At 43.0% G+C, this 17598-nt stretch overlaps 1 long non-coding RNA gene across 1 annotated transcript in view; it reads left to right on the forward strand.

The window, feature by feature from the left end:
* LOC309569266 overlaps window positions 1-17598 on the forward strand; it is a 213291-nt gene that overhangs the window by 139383 nt on the left and 56310 nt on the right. The window lies entirely within an intron of this gene.

The following is a 17598-nucleotide window of genomic DNA, read 5'->3' on the forward strand; positions in this document are numbered from 1 at the left end:
GCTGCCCTTCTTAAAAGTGCCGCCTGGGTCCAATGGACCCAGCGGGACCCATGGTAGGGCCGGCCCTGGATCCTATATAGCAGGATCACACAGTCTCTGTGTTCATTGCAGGCAGAAGGACGGACGGCTGTGTTTACATCAGCCATCCGTCCTTTTATCTCAGCAGGGAGAGATCGAGGGTGTCAGGCGGCCATCGGAGCCGCCTGACACATGCATCGGCTTCCCCGCTGATAGGCGCACGCTCGCCCCCTAGCTCCTCCCAGGCAAGTGACGTACCGATACTTGACTCTGCCTGGGAGAGCCAACTTGCCGACATATATACCTGTATAAGTATACGGTCAGCAAGTGGTTAAGTTGTCAATGTTTCTGTGACGAGACCAGTCTCGCCACATTGCATTGGAGGAGCCTGGTTGCCTGCCTGCTGCAATGGGACTATGGACCCTCTCATCAGCCCAGGCTAAACGTAAACCCCATGGCGATTTGACTGGGTTTGTGGCATCTGAGCGCTGTTTGGATATGTTGAGCGCTCAGATCCAGGCTATCTGGGGATGGGTTGAATGTAGGGGTTCTGTTCAGTAGACTGGGAGTTATGCATTTTTGTGTCCTTTTGTGTTTCTTTAAACATGTGGCTAATGGAGCCTTGCCTCTCCTGGAAGCTAAAACGTATTCCTGTAAACTGTAAGGAACAGGAAGCCAACTCCTAATATGGGCATTACAGGAAGTTCTGAGGAGACGGGCGGTCTATTGACACTCAGAGTAATGTGTATTGAGGGCTCGCTAGGGAACCATTGTTCTGTGTCTGACTGTTGTGTGCATTGATTGCCCCCTGGGGCTTCTGTCTCCTTGCATTGGTCAAAGCTATCTGACCAATCACTATTGACTCATTCTCAAGCCCTCATTTGCATATACTGGAGAGGACCTTGGTGAGAACTGCAAGTACTTTACAATTGACCAATGGGAAAGCGGTTGTTGGGGGAAGGATGTTCCAATTTCTGTATAAAAGTGTGCTCTGTTCTTCCAATAAATGTTGTTCCTGTTTTACCCTCATCTCGGAGCTTTGTCTCGTTATTGGGGGAATCTGCTGCAGGGATTGCTATGGTCTTCCATACTCCCTTAGAGAATCACTTAGCTCTTGTAAGAGCTTGTGTAGAGCTTGTTCGTGCTGCACTCTCTGGGGAAAGAGAGGTTCACCCACAGGAACCTGGAGCCTTGTCGTTGGTCCAGGGTGGGTAGGAGATGCCAAGACCCTAACCAAGCTGCGGTGGTTCGTGGAGTCTGAAGTGCTTACGGTGTCTGGTGGAGTGCTTGGAGCCCTCGGGAAGCACTAGGAGCATCTGTCAACGGAGGTACCTGCTCAGGGGTGCCCTGTTCCGTAACAGTTTCCCTCATTCATCTTATTTTTTTTTTTTGGTGCCCCATTTTTTCGGTTGTGGCCTCTCCATACTCCACCTCCAATCTGTTCTCCCCTTTTTTTACTCACTGTCCCCAGCCACCTTTTGCCTTCTGTTCTCTTCATGTCCTCCTGGCTGCCCTTTTTCCTACCTCCCTGTCCATGCTTTTGCCTGCATCTTGGTGATGTGTGTGTTCGCACCATCTCAGCTTCATGAGTTCGACATAGCACAAGCAGTGAGTCCGGCAGTGAGCGGGGGTGGGGTAAAGCTCTGCTTTTCGGCTTTCAGGACATTTGATGTATGAGAGGTGGTAGAGCTGCAGAAGGAAGCAATGGGTAGTTGGGAGACATTACACACAAATAATAATAGACATTAATCATTCTCTGACAGTTGCAAGTCCTGGTCAGTGTAGTGTAATGATAAGTGCAGTGTAATGGTCAGTGTAGTGTAATGGTCAGTGTAGTGTAGTGTAATGATATGTGCAGTGTAGTGGTCAGTGCAGTGTAATGGTCAGTGCAGTGTAATGGTCAGTGCAGTGTAATGGTCAGTGCAGTGTAATGGTCAGTGTAGTGTAGTGGTCAGTGTAGTGTAGTGTAGTGTAATGGTCAGTGTTGTGTAGAGTACGCATGCAACCATGTGCACATTAATACCATACACAACAATATGAAAACAACTGGGGAGGTTATATTATTATCAGAGGCTTAACTAGAACATTCAGGGCCCCGCAAGAAACAATGAAGGGCCCCCCGGACCCCTGGCTGGGGCCCTTACCTTCCGACTCCTTCCTGGTTATCTATTGTGACACATCCCCTGCAGCAGCCGGCAGGAGAGGGAAGAGAGCACAGTGGGGGGGAGCACACAGGGGCCCAGAGACAGCAGAACACAAGTGAACTGGATAGTAGGAGTGGCGGGGGCAGCAAAGACGAACCAATCTCGTCAATTTTCCTCCTGCAGCTACAGGAGGAAAAAGGAGGACAGTGATTTCTCTACATGCTGCATGATGCTGGAAGTGTTGAATCTTGAACTTGAATGACAAACTAAAGTCTCCAAATAGCTTTCAGCAAAGGTAGGAATAATCCTGACTGGATGAAATGTTGTTCAAGGTGTTGATATGCTAGTTCAGGACTTGACAAATGTAATTTAGTTTTAAAATGGCATATCAATCATGCAAACTTACACACACAATCATGCAGACAGTTGTGCGCACAGTTGAGCAGTAAAACAGACAGTCACACACACACACACACACACACAGACAGTTATGCACTGAGACAGTAACACATACACAGAAGCCAGCATTTTTTTTTTTGGTGTCTCCCCCCTCCTGCTTTATTACCTCATTGCAGGAGAGGGGGCATTGCTGCTGCAGCCTCCTGGTCTGTGCTTCTCACACAGGCACAGACCATCTTCACTTGTAGTCCAGCTGAGTGTCGGGATGCCACATGACACCCAGCGCTCAGGCACTGAAACTGTGAACAAGGGGGGTGAAGCATAACATTGCTCTGAGACAGAGTATCTTCAAGATATGCTAGTATGTATCTCTCCCCATGTTCACTGAGACTGGGAGCGAGGAGGGAGCCAGGGAGTGTGGGGAGAGATACATACTGGGAGATAATGTCCCAGTATTGTTCCCCCCCCCGCCCCCCCGCTGAAAGACAAATTTACAGGCAGCCTGCTTCTTAGTGAAGCATGACAGCTGCTGGCCAGAGAATAAACTTTTACATTTAAGTACAAGGCAGCCACAAAGCTTCCCCATGCTAGCTTATCCTCTGATCAAGTTTTCCTGTGTTGTACTTTTAGTACATACCAGCTTATCCTCTGACCATCAGCTGACAAGTTGTCCTGTGCTGCCATGCTTTTCTAAGAAGCAGGCAGCATGGTCTGGTCAGTGACTGTCTCTCTCCACTGGTGCAGATTATCCTCATACTAGGGGCACCCTTTATTTCACTTATGCTTCTGTATTATTTGCACAAGGGGAGAGAAAATTACATTTTGTGTCCATTTAAAGCGGAGTTCCACCCTAAAAATACACTTTTCCCCTTCTGCTTGCTCTAAATTACCTTAAAAACAATTGGATAATTACATTTTTTTTTCTATTCACACACCTTGTTTTTAAAGAAAATATACTTACCTTACCTCCTCTTCATCCTTCTGCGGCCGCGGCTCGCGCCATCACTTCCTCTTTGCGTTGACTCCTGGGAGCTGAATGTCATCGCTCCCAGGAGTCAATGTGCCTGCATCGGCCCTGCTCGTCACTTCTGGTGCAGGCGTTTCATTCCCTGCTAAACAGCTTCTGGGCATGCATTGGCATTGTGGGACGGAAGAGGACGCTCCGGCTTCAGCTGCCAACACCTGAGATGGCAGCGCTGGACAAGACATTTTCAAGGTAAGTATTTCTTCTAAAAGTTAAGTGCGACCCGGGACAGATCAGAGGCTATCCATTGTGGAATGTACTAGCCCTGACTGTCCCGGGGGGATTTTTATCTAAATTTTTTTTTTTTCAGGCCGGAACTCCGCTTTAAGTGTCTTTGCCTTGTGATCCAAGGTTTTAAAGAATTTCACACAGCTCAGTTATTTTTACAGATGCATCTCTCTGCTTGTGTGCGTATTCCTAAAACCTGTGCTATATGCTTGTGTATTTCCCTGAACTTGCCTTAGGGCACCTTCTTAATGGTTTTATGCAGGGCTGGACTGGGAATAAAAAGCAGCCCTGGAAATTTTTTTATACCAGCCCTAACATTAATTGTGCCAGTTGTGACATATATACAGGTAGAGAAAGCCAAAAGATTGAAAATTATTTACCCAAAAAGGAGCGCACTCAAAGGACTTAAAAATAAACCAAAGAGCTTCTTTTGTTCTAAGCAGACATGCAACATCTTGCATCAACGCTTCATCCCCATAATCCTTAATAGTCCAATAATGGGAACAAAACATTGACTGAATGCTGCTGCATGTTTGATTTAAATAAATGTTATTTTGCTTAGTCCTCAATGCTATGAGTGCACTGTTTGTTGGATATAGTTTTCACACAGCGATTCATTCTGACACACAGAGTAATCCATATTGACACACACTATCTATCTATCTATCTATCTATCTATCTATCTATCTATCTATCTATCTATCTATCTATCTATCTATCTATCTATCTATCTATCTATCTATCTATCTATCTATCTATCTATCTATCTATCTATCTATCTATCTATCTATCTATCTATCTATCTATCTATCTATCTATCTATCTATCTATCTATCTATCTATCTATCTATCTATCTATCTATCTATCTATCTATCTATCTATCTATCTATCTATCTATCTATCTATCTATCTATCTATCTATCTATCTATCTATCTATCTATCTATCTATCTATCTATCTATCTATCTATCTATCTATCTATCTATCTATCTATCTATCTATCTATCTATCTATCTTCAAACCTTTTCTATCTATCTATCTCCCCAGGTTAGTTTTTATTTTTTTAGTTACGGGAAAAAAAATATCTTTATGAAGAAAAGATGAGCTCCAAAAACCGTAGCATATTAGATTTCTTTAAACAGAGATCTGAGAAAGGACCTGCAGGCCAAAGACAGGCAAATGTTGCTAGGCCAACTGATAAAGCAATTGCAGAACAAGGAGAGCCAAGTGATGCTTTTCCAGTTGAAAGAAGATCTATAGAGGAAGGATGCGTAAGTGGCACTCCTCCAGCCGAGAGAGTGTCTGAAGAAGAAGGACATGTAAGCGGCACTCTTCCAGTGGAGACAATTCCTGAAGAGGAAGAGCATGTAGGTGGCACTCCTCCAGAAGAGAGAATTTCTGAAGGGGAACAAAGTTTGATTCTTCCATTAGAGAAAGAGCCTGGAAAACTAGGGGAACTGAGTCAGCGCTTGCCACTCAAGAGATTAAAGTCAGTGGAATCCCTACCAGCTAAAAGTGGAAAAAAGCGAAGAAGATCTGGTCCTGCTCTGCCACTTAAAACAATTGTCAGAAAGCGAGGACAACCAAGTCTTGCTCTGCCAGTTGAGAGAGGGACAGTAGAGAGAAGGTCCACTGAGCGAGGAGAGCAAAGTCTGCGATATGTAATGGAGACAGCAGAGGAAAGAGAGGCAGAAGTAGAAGATTTACCTATTTCTCTGTCAGACCCAAGTGACACAGAAGAGATAAGACTAGCAAGTGCTACTCTTCCAGACAGTGATCAGGGTCAACTCAGTGTCAGTCATTCTTTATTAGTTTCCCCCCAAAAAAGAAAAATGCTCTCAAAAGGAGGAAAGACTACTAAAGTAGGCCATAAACGTTTATGCAGTTTTAACACCAATTGGCCATCCCAATTTCCTTTAAAGCAAGTAGGATAGGTAGTTCATATGCCTTTTGCACATATTGCTATAAAGACATAAGAATTACACATGGTGGAATTAATGATATCAGAGTGCACATAGAAACCAAGGTCCATATAGAAAAGGCTGGTGTGTTTTCTGCTGGAGTGTCAAGCAAAAAAATAACAACTTGGGCATCAACGGCTGATACATCTCCAGCATATGACCAGGCCAACAGAGCTGCACTGCTTTGGACTGGTTATTTGATTGAACATAATATTGCATTCCTGTCTAGTGACCATGCTGCAAAACTCTTCAAAGAAATGTTCCCAGGAGAAGTTTCATCCAAATTTTCATGTGGGAGAACAAAAGCTACACACCTGTGCAATGGTATTATAGCACCAGAAGCACAAAAGAAAGTGTTAAATTCATTGGTGGACACTAACGAAGGTTGGTTTTCCTTGGCTACAGATGGCAGCAGTGATAGTGAAGACAAACTTTTCCCAGTTTTATTAAGACACCATGAAAAAAATTCAATAAATGTCATTACTTCTTTACTTGACATGTTTCCATGTAACAAGGCAACTGGAGAAAATATTTTTAATGGAATAAATGATGTGATTTTAAAAAAGGGATTGGATTGGAAAAATTGTGTGGCCTACAGCAGTGACAATGCAAGTGTTATGGTTGGTAGACACAACAGTGTGCTGAGCAGAGTAAAAGCCAAACAATCTACCGTGTTTGATGTGGGTTGTCCATGCCACTTAGCCCATTTGTTGAGCCAGCAAGCCGCAAAAATGTTGTCAGTGAGTGTTGAAGACCTTATTATTGACACTTACTACCACTTTAAAAAAGCCTGCTCCAGAAAAGAAGATTTGCGCGACTTCATGATTTTCTGCAATACGGATGTCAGGAAAGTTCTGAAGCACTGCTCAACACGATGGCTAAGCCAAATGAAATGTGTTGAAAGGATTCTTTCTAAATGGGATGCACTAAAAGGATATTTTTCTACTTACTTTGGTGATGGAGAAGATGGCAGAGGAAGAAATAAGGGAGCAGAGAGAGAAAAACGTTTAGTCTCACTGTATGAAAGCAGAATTACAATGATCTATCTTTGTTTTGTTCATGCAGTTCTCAATAATGTTGACAACTTTAACATAATGCTACAATCCAATGACCCCAACGTTCATCTGTTACATGAAGAGGTAATTCAGCTGTATAAATATTTCCTCGTCAAGCTTGTAAAACCAGAAGTTTTAGCAAACAAAACAGAAGAATTGTTGGATGTTGATTTTTATTCTGGGGAAAACCAAAAAGACAATAAGCAAATGTTTATTGGATTTGCTGCTCGACAGGCTCTTAAGCCCCGTACACACGTACCGATCGTCGGCCGACAGAACGTCCTACAAATGTTCGCGGCTGGTGTGTTTGTTGTTTGTCTGTTGAAAAGTGCTCAAAACTTGCCCAGGACATTTGTCTTCCGACAGAAAATGACGTCACTACGTTCCACGCACGTTCGCCGCTACAAAAGAGGAAGTGAGTGTTTGGCCGTGACCCTTCTGGGCATCTCGCGCTGATTTCGGTAGCATTTGTTTGGTTGACGACATTTCGCTATTTTCCGAGACATCGTTCGAGAATTTATTATGGCGACCGTGAATTCGTCCGTTGCTGTCGTTAGTGTTGGAGTTTTGGCTCTGAGACGACGTACGAGCAATAGGAAGAAGAAGCGGACCTCCTGGACGAAAAATTGGTTGCTTAACCGTGATCAATTTTCTCATATGTCCTTGCTGAGGGAGCTCCAGGAAAATAATCCTGATGACTTCAGGAATTATTTGAGGATGACGGATCCCATCTTTTACCGTCTTCTTGCCCTGGTGTCCCCCTATATTCTGAAGCAGGATACTTGTATGCGGCTTGCAATTACTCCTGAGCAAAGGTTAATTGCGACGTTGAGGTATCTTGCAACAGGGAGAAGCCTGCAGGATCTGAAGTTCACCACAGGCATCTCCCCCCAAGCTCTTGGTATCATCATCCCTGAGACCTGCTCTGCCATCATCAAGGTCTTGCAGAAGGACTATATCAAGGTATGTTTGATTTTTTACATTACATGTATTACTAGTTTCACCCGAATTATGAGGTTTTTGGATGTACAGCAATTGACACAGGCCATTATTTGTAAACTACCCTCTGTCCGCATGCACATAGTAGTAAAGATGTAGATTATCTTTAACCATTTGTAAAATTACCCACTAACCACCCCACCATTCTCTCCTATGTGTCCCTAAACGCATTGCCTGTTAACAGTATGTCGAATTTTTCAAATTTTATTGCTTTCCCTCAAACAATTATTCCTTGGCCAATGTTTTAGTACCTAGTTAATGATTTATCTAAAATACATCAGTCCATCCATTCCCACCTATGATTCTGTATGTTTATGTAATGATGTTAAAACCTTCACTGACCACAAGCCCTTATTGATGTATAAATGCCCAGTTTTACTTACCCATCCCCCACCCACATGCTAAATCTCAAAGTCAGCATATACCAAAGCTCAAGTTCAGAGGTCTTCAAACTATGGCCCTCCAGTTGTTCACGAACTTCAATTTCCATCATGCCTAGTCATGTCTGTGAATGTCAGAGAATTACAAGGCCTCATGGCATGTGTAGTTCTGCAACAGCTGGAGGGCCGTAGTTTGTAAATCTCAGCTCTAGCTGGTGAGTATAATGGGCCATACACACTAGAAGATTGTCAGAACAATTTATCCTTCCGATTTACCAAAACCAAATAATATGAGGTCCAACAAACACTTTCAAATCCTATGCAATCTGGTAGGCCCTTGCACTACATAGAAAAGGTAAATCTGCACGAAAAAGTCTTCAGAGAATCTTCTAGTGTGTATGGCCCTTTACAATATAAGAACAATAGGAGGTTGAAAATAAATGTATGTAGATGTTACATCCCCATATCCAAACCTTTGCCTTCCTGTTGTTTATTTTTTTAGCAAGTTGCATAAGCATTTAACAGACAACTGTGTGTGTAATTAATAATGTGATGTGCTCAAGCACTAATTTTTTTTTTTTTTTTTTTTTTCCCCACAGTTTCCTTCAAACGCAGAGCAATGGCTGGAGATTTCTGATCAATTTCTGGAGAAGTGGAATTTTCCCAATTGTGGGGGTGCTATTGATGGGAAGCACGTCCGCATTGTCCCCCCTCCGAATTCCGGCACATTTTTTTTATAATTATAAAGGATTTTTTAGTATAGTCATGCTAGCCATAGTTAATAAAAATTATGAGTTTATTTTTTTGGATATTGGCAAAAATGGCCGCAATTCGGATGGGGGAGTTATTGATCAGACGGAGTTCGCTCGGCGTCTAAAGAACGGCACTCTGAACCTGCCATCCAGGGAGCAAACTGTTGAGGGTATGAGCTTTGTGTTTATCGCAGATGAGGCTTTTGCGCTTGGGGAGCATCTCATGAAGCCCTACCCTCAGAGGAACCTCACCCCAGACCAAAGGATTTACAACTACCGGCTGTCCAGAGCTCGCAGAGTTGTGGAGAATGCCTTCGGGATAATGGCCAACCGGTTCCGGATATTCCTGACGTCCATAAACCTGGCACTGTACAAAGTGGATAATGTGGTCTTGTGTTGCTGCATTTTGCACAACTTCCTACGCAGGAATGCACAAAATTATGTATTGCAGCAACTGGATACTGACCCTGCTATGCCAGGTACAAGTGGAGAGGCCCAACCTTCTAACCAAGTGGAGTCCATGACGTCAATGGAAGTTGGACGGTCAGCATTGGCATCACACAGGGCCCGTCAGATCCGCCAGGAATATCTGGACTATTTCGTGGGGAGAGGAGCTGTGTCCTGGCAGCAATCACTGTCACACACCCATTAATCTTGTTAAAGATTGGACACACAAGATAAATGTCAGAGATATATTATTTTTCAACACATTAAAAAAAAATTGCAATGATTCAGTATTGTGGATTCTAATCATTTGGGCACATATGCCAAACACAATTATTTGGGTTAATCATGTGTTATATATGTGTGACTTTGGAAGGGTTAATACATTCATCAGTGTTTCTCTTTACTGTAGTCTCTCACCAGCTGATCCAAAGTGATGATGGCCATGTGTTATTTTTGAGCCAGTGGTGTAAATACAAGGGCCTTCTGCACCCCACAAAATTTACACAAACCCTGTCACATTGAGAACTAGGTCACACCCATGGTTCATCTAATGTCACTTTACATTGGTGGTTCTTGTCCAGAAGTTGCCCATAGTATATATTTAATATAATACATTAGGGTATTAACAACGTACCTACACCTGTTATGTTGTGTTCATTTATGACATCCTTCTCACTGCCCACCAATGTTAGGATATGTCAGTGTTATGTGAAACTTGATCATTGTTCATCTCAAAGTGTTATATATATAAGTAATGGAAAGTGAACTAGAGCAACGAACAAGCAATACACTATAGATTACACTGATCTCCCTACACTGCCAATATCAATGCCATATTGAATCCTAGGACTGCTAGTACCTTGAGTGTTGAGTCACACTTATGCAATGTGGGAAGTCTGCGACTTTGCATCCTTCCTGCATCGCATAAGGGTGACCCACCACTTACTTTTTCCACAGGATTGTATTACACAAGTCTGAAGAACTGTGCCATCCAATCCTGATACATCAGAAATAAAGGGTCATGTGCGACTTGTGTGCGTGTTCAGTGTGAATGTAGCCATACAAAGTGTATGTCTCAATTCGCACTACACTCGCACAAAAGTCGCACATGATGCATTTATTCAGCTGCATCAGGATAGGATTGCACAGTCGTTCACACTTGTATGATCCAATCCTGTATGAAATGTCAGATCGCACTGTGATATGCGTATAAACGGTTGGGATCTTTAACATTTCATTGACACCTCCAGCAACTCGCATATGGCAGTGTCCAAAATGCTTTCATTAACATGTAAATGTGGGAATAGGACAGCCATCATACATGTAATGCTTCTTTACACAGCTTTAGATCTCGACCCCCCCAACGAAAGTCAAATAAAGAATGGAACACACATTGTTGAATGTACAAAATTTTTTTTTCCAAACATTCACAGGGTTAGGGTTAGGGTTAGGGTTAGGGTGTTTTCAAGTTTTTTTCCCAAACGTGGGTACACTCTTAACAACTGAGTGCCATCAAGATATCATAAAATATTAAAAAACTTTTGTAAGAAAAGGAACCAATAAAAACATAAAAAATGTCTTTAAAACTTTTTAAAATTTGGCAATCATGTCGACAAAATCTCACATTTTTGATTGCAATGCCGTTGCTGTTTCCTTGATTTGCTCGAGGTCTGAGCAACATTGGAGTGCCTCACGGGTTAGTTTTGCTAAAGTGCAAGTAGGTAAATCATGATCTGTAAAAAAAATATACAACTGAGTCAATGTGAATCACCTACATGAGGTCATAATAGAGAAACATTTGGTGTCCAGGTTATTTTTAATTACTCTCGAGTTAATACCTACCCTGTTCTTATGCTCTTTTGCCCTAGGCTCTTCTTCTTCCTCCTGTCCTCCTCTGATCCTGTTGCTGATGATTCTGCCGGTCTCCTGAGCTTACTATATATTCATTAGGGGTGTGAACGCATGATGACGTCATTGTGAGGGCATGGTCGTAATGTATATATATTAAGCTGCAGAGACCAGAGACGGGCAGAATGCACGGCAACAGCATCAGATGAGGACAGGAGGAAGAAGCAGAACCTAAGGCAAAAGAGCAGACAACATAAGAGCAGAAGATTGCACAGCAGAAGAGTGGAGAGGAGAAGATCCAAAGAGCAGAGTGGAGAAGACCGGATGAAGATATTTAAGAACATTTCATAAATGTCTCCTGTCGTTATTCACATACACTTCCATTTATGTGGTTAATGTGTAGGGGTACTATGTACCCCATACCCATTCACACAGTGATTGGTGTCCGGGATCTGGGGGCCACCCTTTGTTGAAGGTTGCTTCCAAAGTCCTAGGAACCCCCTGGCCGCATGACCCCCCAAAACCACCAGACAGGGTTGTGGGGATGAGGCTCTTGTCCTCCTCTACATGGGAGTAAGGTGCTTTTGGGTGTGCGGTGCAGAGGCCCCCTAGCCCAAAGCAACAAAACCCCCCCCATGTTGAGGGCATGTGTCCTGCTGTGGTCCAGGGGGTGTTTGTTCCGCTTGCTCGTTCTCTTTCCTGGCCTGACAAGCTGCATGCTTGTATAAGGGTCTGGTAGGGGTTTTGGGGGTAACCCACGCTGTCTTTTTGTTGTGGGCATACCCTCAAACTCAATACCACACACAAAAGGCCTGGTTGTGAACTTGGGGGGACACCCACGGTGGGTTCTTCAATTTTTTGGTGTAGTTCCCCCTCAAAAATCTTCACAACGCAAGTGGCCCCGCAAGTCAGAGCATCCTGATCCGACTTACGGTGCGACTTCCATTCAAATAAAGAGGCTCCCATAGGGAACTAGTGTTGTAAATTGGAGGCTAAAAATAACACTGATAAAAATCATTCTGAAAAAACCTACGTGGGCACACAATTGGCTCTTGGACACTTGGTCCGGGATCCTCAAGATTTTGGGAAGTGGCTTCCACGCTGCTTGGCAAGTTGCCAGGAGATCTGGGTTCTGAGCTGGCTGGGGATGCCACATCCTGGCATGATGCAACATCTGCAATGTAAATTTGTAAGGGAATACAAGAATATAAGGTTAAACAATCATTGCAAATACACATATTTCTATGATCCCACTACACAAAAATCTGTGACTACCAACCTTCTTGTTGTTCTGGTGTCTGGTCACTTGTTGGCTCCACCAGAATAACCTCAGGCATAATGTCTTCATCTACATAATACAAAACATTGGCCATATCATAAAAGTCACAAGAGGTACATTTGTTAGGACATGGTGCCCTGCTTGATAGCTCTTTCAGTAACAAATATGAAGACATGTACATGGTTATCTACGAAAAATATGGTACATTAATGTTTGACAGTGCATAGGAACCAATTACCTTTAGTCGAATCTGTGCCACCATCTGGGCCCATGTCCTCCTCTTCTTCCACAACTGCCGATGGAGCTGCCAAACTTCTCCTCCTCCTTTCCCATTGTTTGGCACGGAGTTTACGTTTTTCTCCTATTTAAAGGTTTGAATAATAATCTGTGATTAATAGGAATGTTTGCTGAGAAGATTCGTGCAGGAAAGAACGTTCGTTGCAACACAATACATATATTTTTAACTATGGCTTCCTGACTTTTAATGTCATATACTAAAACATCAACAATAGATCGATCTAATCACGACATGACAACTAAAATGAGTAATCTAACTTTTTACATAGACATTATAATCTAGACATGTTAATACAACATACACCAAATGATAAAAAACATATTGCATGATTAAAAATAAAAAAAAAAACTAAAACTTACTTTTTTTCAAAATCCTATGGATTTGGGAAAGCTGATCCTGCTCACGGTGTTTCAGGTCAGACCACCGTTTCCGAATCTGATCTTTCGATCGCTCCACACCGAATTTTTTTACCAAACAGGCCACCACCTTATCCATGATGCCATCTTTCCTGGCATTGGGCCGATCGTAATTTGCCAACTTGCCATCATAGTCCATTTTTTCTAAAATGGAGACCATCTCCACCATTTCTGGCTTTGACATGGGTGTAGCCCTTGATTTTCTGGTGGCCCAATCACTTCGGCCCACACTAATTGAGCTCCCAGATTGTTGAGACATGGTTCGCAATTAAAAAACGATTGTTCCTCTGCTTCAGGTGTGAGTGTCGCATGTAGGCCTGATCTTCGGCACGTACACACCCCTGCACAAGCCCGCCACTGGAGGAGGAGTTGACGCCTGCGCTGTATTTAAAGGACGCAAGTTCGTTCGGCCGACGATTCGCTAGCGGACATATCGAGGGTTGGAGCACGATCGAGCGGCGAATCACGACTTTTCCCCACAAACAAAGGTACGACTCTTTTAATAGAAAGTGTGTGTTTTGGGCCCTATACAGCTTTTATTAGGAATATCTTTATTATGTGCCAAAATACATGCTATTTTAATATGTTTTGTGTTGTGTTGTGTCTTGCAGGCATATACTGTCCTGCAATATGGTGGACAATTTCACCACCCACAACTTTCTCATCAGTTTCATTGATGAGTACAGGCAACTGCCGTGTTTGTGGCAAGTGAAGTCGGCAGAATATAAAAATAAGAAACTAAAAAAACAGGCCATGGAACATTTGGTGGCCTTCTACAAGCCCGTCTGTCCTGGGGCAAATTTTAATTATATACGCAAAAAAATAAACAGCATTCGCACTGCCTACAGGAGGGAGGTAAAGAAAATAGAAGAATCCACCCAGTCTGGAGCAGGTGCACGGAATGTACATGTACCACGGCTGTGGTACTATGATAACATGCGATTCCTGGCAGACACCTTGGAATCCAGGCCGTCAATTTCTACGCTGCCTTCGACTTCGGCAGAGGGCTCAGTGTCTGTAGATCCAAGCCAGGATGAGGATTTCCTGGAGGAGAGTTTTACTCAGGTATGGCATTTCACAATATATTGTCTGCTAAAATGTAATCATGTAACAAAATTATAAGCTAAACCATAATTGACCCTTTATGTAAACGGGCATAGCAAGGGGTTGGCATGACAGGCAACCGCCAGGGGCGCAGGCCAAGGGGGGTGGGTCACAAAAACATTGGCATTGTTTTAGTGTTTATTTTAACAATCCACTCAGCCTGCACACCCCAGAACCCCCAGTTTGCAGGCGGATTCATGCAGGTGTAAAACATTGAGAGCTGCTTCATGCAGGTGTAAAACATTGAGAGCAGCTGAGCCAAAAGACCAGGAGACAGACTGCCTCTCACTGCATCCCCAGCACACCTCTGGTCTTACAAACACTGCTGCATCCCCAGCACACCTCTGGTCTTACAAACACTGCTGCATCCCCAGCACACCTCTGGTCCTAACAAACACTGCTGTAGCCTCAGCATTCCTCTGGCTCAACCTTTTTTAATACAAAACTAACAGCTCCTGCAAATGATCCATCCATCCTTGCTTCCATGTCTCTGGTCTCTCACTCTGGGTCAGCAAGGCAGGTGGCTTCCTTATTCCTGTTTCCCTGCACTGCTTCACCCTCAATGCCCTACATCAAGCCCTCTGCAAGTTCAGGCCCCTCTCTCTCTGCAACCCCCTCCTCTCTCTCTCACACCCCCTCTTTCTCTCCCTCTCTCTAGCTCTCAACCCTCTCTTTCTTTTTCACACCTGAGACAATGATTGCCCACTAGAGAGCTCTACACTGGGCAAACAAGGGGCAAATTAGAAACTTTTAATGCCCTTTAATTTTTTTTTGGGGGGTGGGTTACAGTTTTACATTGATCTTGGGGGGGGGGGGGGGGTTGTTGCCAAATACAGCTTCTCAACAAGGGCACTGGAGACCCTAGATACGCCACTGTATGTAAAGTCTGCTATTTGATCACAATAATATAACAAACATGCATTTTTATATACACTATAACATTCTAACCAATTGTTCATTTCATCAACAGGGAAGTGTCACTGAGGAGGAGCCAGGGTGCAGCCAGGAGCCTGGGGAGCCTGCGGAACTATTTCCACCACCACCTCCTCCTGCCAAACGGAGGCAAAAGAGGAAGCATGTGGATGACATCACTGAGGAATTTATACAGGAGGCCACCATAGCCCTACGTCGGAAACCGGAGGCCAATGAGTCCTTCGGCAACATGACGGCAAAAATTTTGGATAAGGTGGACCTCAGGCAGTGTCAGTATGCCAGAAAAATTATCCTCGATGTGCTGCAAAAGGCTGAAAACGGGATCCTTAATGAGCACAGCCATGCATGCCAGGAGCACCCGTGCCCTCCACCTCCACCTCCACAACACCCACCACCTCGCCAAATGCCACATGGCCAGTGGCAATATGGCCAGCAGGATCCAAACCTGCCCTCATGGCAACCTGATTTCAGTTACCAGCAACTTTAATTTTTGTAACCCCCTATTATTTATTTTACCCCTGTTTGCCAGTTTCTAGTTTAATTTTGTCCAAATGGACCTTTTTTATGTTTAGTTATACGGAAAGTATTGATGTTTTCTTTGTTTTTTTTTGCTGAGATACAAAAAATAAAGACAATGAAAATAAAAAATGGCCTATCTGAATTTGTTAACATGTTTAATATTGTGCATAACCTGAAAAATATGTTTTAGACATTAATTCAGACAAGAATAAAGGGTCATATCAATAGTTAGATCTTTGCGGTTTACAAAATAATAATGGTGAAGAGTTCAAATTATTTAATTATAAAATTTGATAGAACAGATAGAATAGACAAACATTATCTTCATCATAACAGAACACATGCCTTTTGATTAAAAAAGTATGGCATTATGAGCAGCATCTTCCTTCTTCTCACATTTATCAAGATGAGCATGTGCTCCGCATTTCACCTATTTCTTGGACTGCCGCGAGCCGAAAGTTCTTTCTGAATAAAATGATGAGTTTACTAGAGAAAATTCTTCCGGGAACTCATTTGGTTTGATCATGCGTGTTGGGATTTGTAGCTGTGTGTCGGCCGAATTCTGTACTGACAGGCGAACAATCGTCCGTTCTGGTGTCCGCAGACAAAAATTTTCATGTTTGCAAGAAAGACTCTTGTCCGCGGATTGTGCGCAGACAGCTGTCGGAGGCACCATACTAACAAGCGTACAATCGGCAGATCTTTCGTCCGCCGACGTTTGTATGACGACGATCGGTACGTGTGTACGGGCCTTTAGACTCCATGAGGATGATCTGAATGAAAATACCATCAAAGTCTTTTATGCAGATGTGAGGGAATTTTACTGTGCAGCCCTTGGCTACATGAAGAAAAGGTTTCCCATGAAGAATGCTGTTTTAAAAGCTGCAAGATACCTTGATCCAAGAAAACGCCTGTTTGTACCTTTTGAAGATATAATGGGCATGCTCAGTTACTTTCCTGGTATTATTTCAGATGGAGAAGTTGATAGTTTGCAGTGTGAGTACGAACTGTATCAAATATCAAAAAATACAGAGATCGGATTGACTGAAGAGCAAGATCAAGGTTCAGTAAGGATTGACAGCATATGGCAACAGATTTCAAGTCTTAATGCCCCGTACACACGTGCAGATTATCTGCAGACTTTTGTCTGCAGACTTACCAAAACCATATAATATGAGGTCAAACCTAAACACTTTCAATTTGTATGCAATCCGGCAGGCCCTTGCACTACATAGAAAAGGTAAGTCTGCAGACAAAAGTCTGCAGATAATCTGCACGTGTGTACGGGGCATTACCTATCCATCATCTGGCCAGAAAATGTATCCTCTTCTTTGCAAACTTTCAAAATACTTACTTCTGATTCCACACAGTAACGCATATTGTGAAACCATATTTAACATGGTGAGAAAAGTACAAACTGAAACGAGAAGTCAGTTGGGAAAAGACAACAAACAAGCACGGTCTTCCTCAAGTGTTTATTCCGATTCTACAGGAATTAGAAACACACTTGTTGGCATTTTGTCTGCGAAAGTAAATTTATTTTCCTCTGTTGCATGTTATGAATGGAAGCCGAGCACTGAACTTGTTAAGAAAGCACGATAGATCACATATAAAACTTTAAAACAACGAAGAGAACAGCAAGAACATGCTGAAAGGACCGCCTGAACAGGAAGGACGTGCAGTTTAAAAACCTAAAAGTGTTAACTTCCAGCAAATAAAACTTGGGACATGGACAGGTTTTTCACACAGATTTATGCTATACTTGTTTTTTTGGTTTCTATTATTATACATAA

The sequence above is a fragment of the Pelophylax lessonae genome (assembly GCF_965119305.1).
Source record: "Pelophylax lessonae genome assembly, chromosome: 1".
NCBI classification, from domain to species: Eukaryota; Metazoa; Chordata; class Amphibia; order Anura; family Ranidae; genus Pelophylax; species Pelophylax lessonae.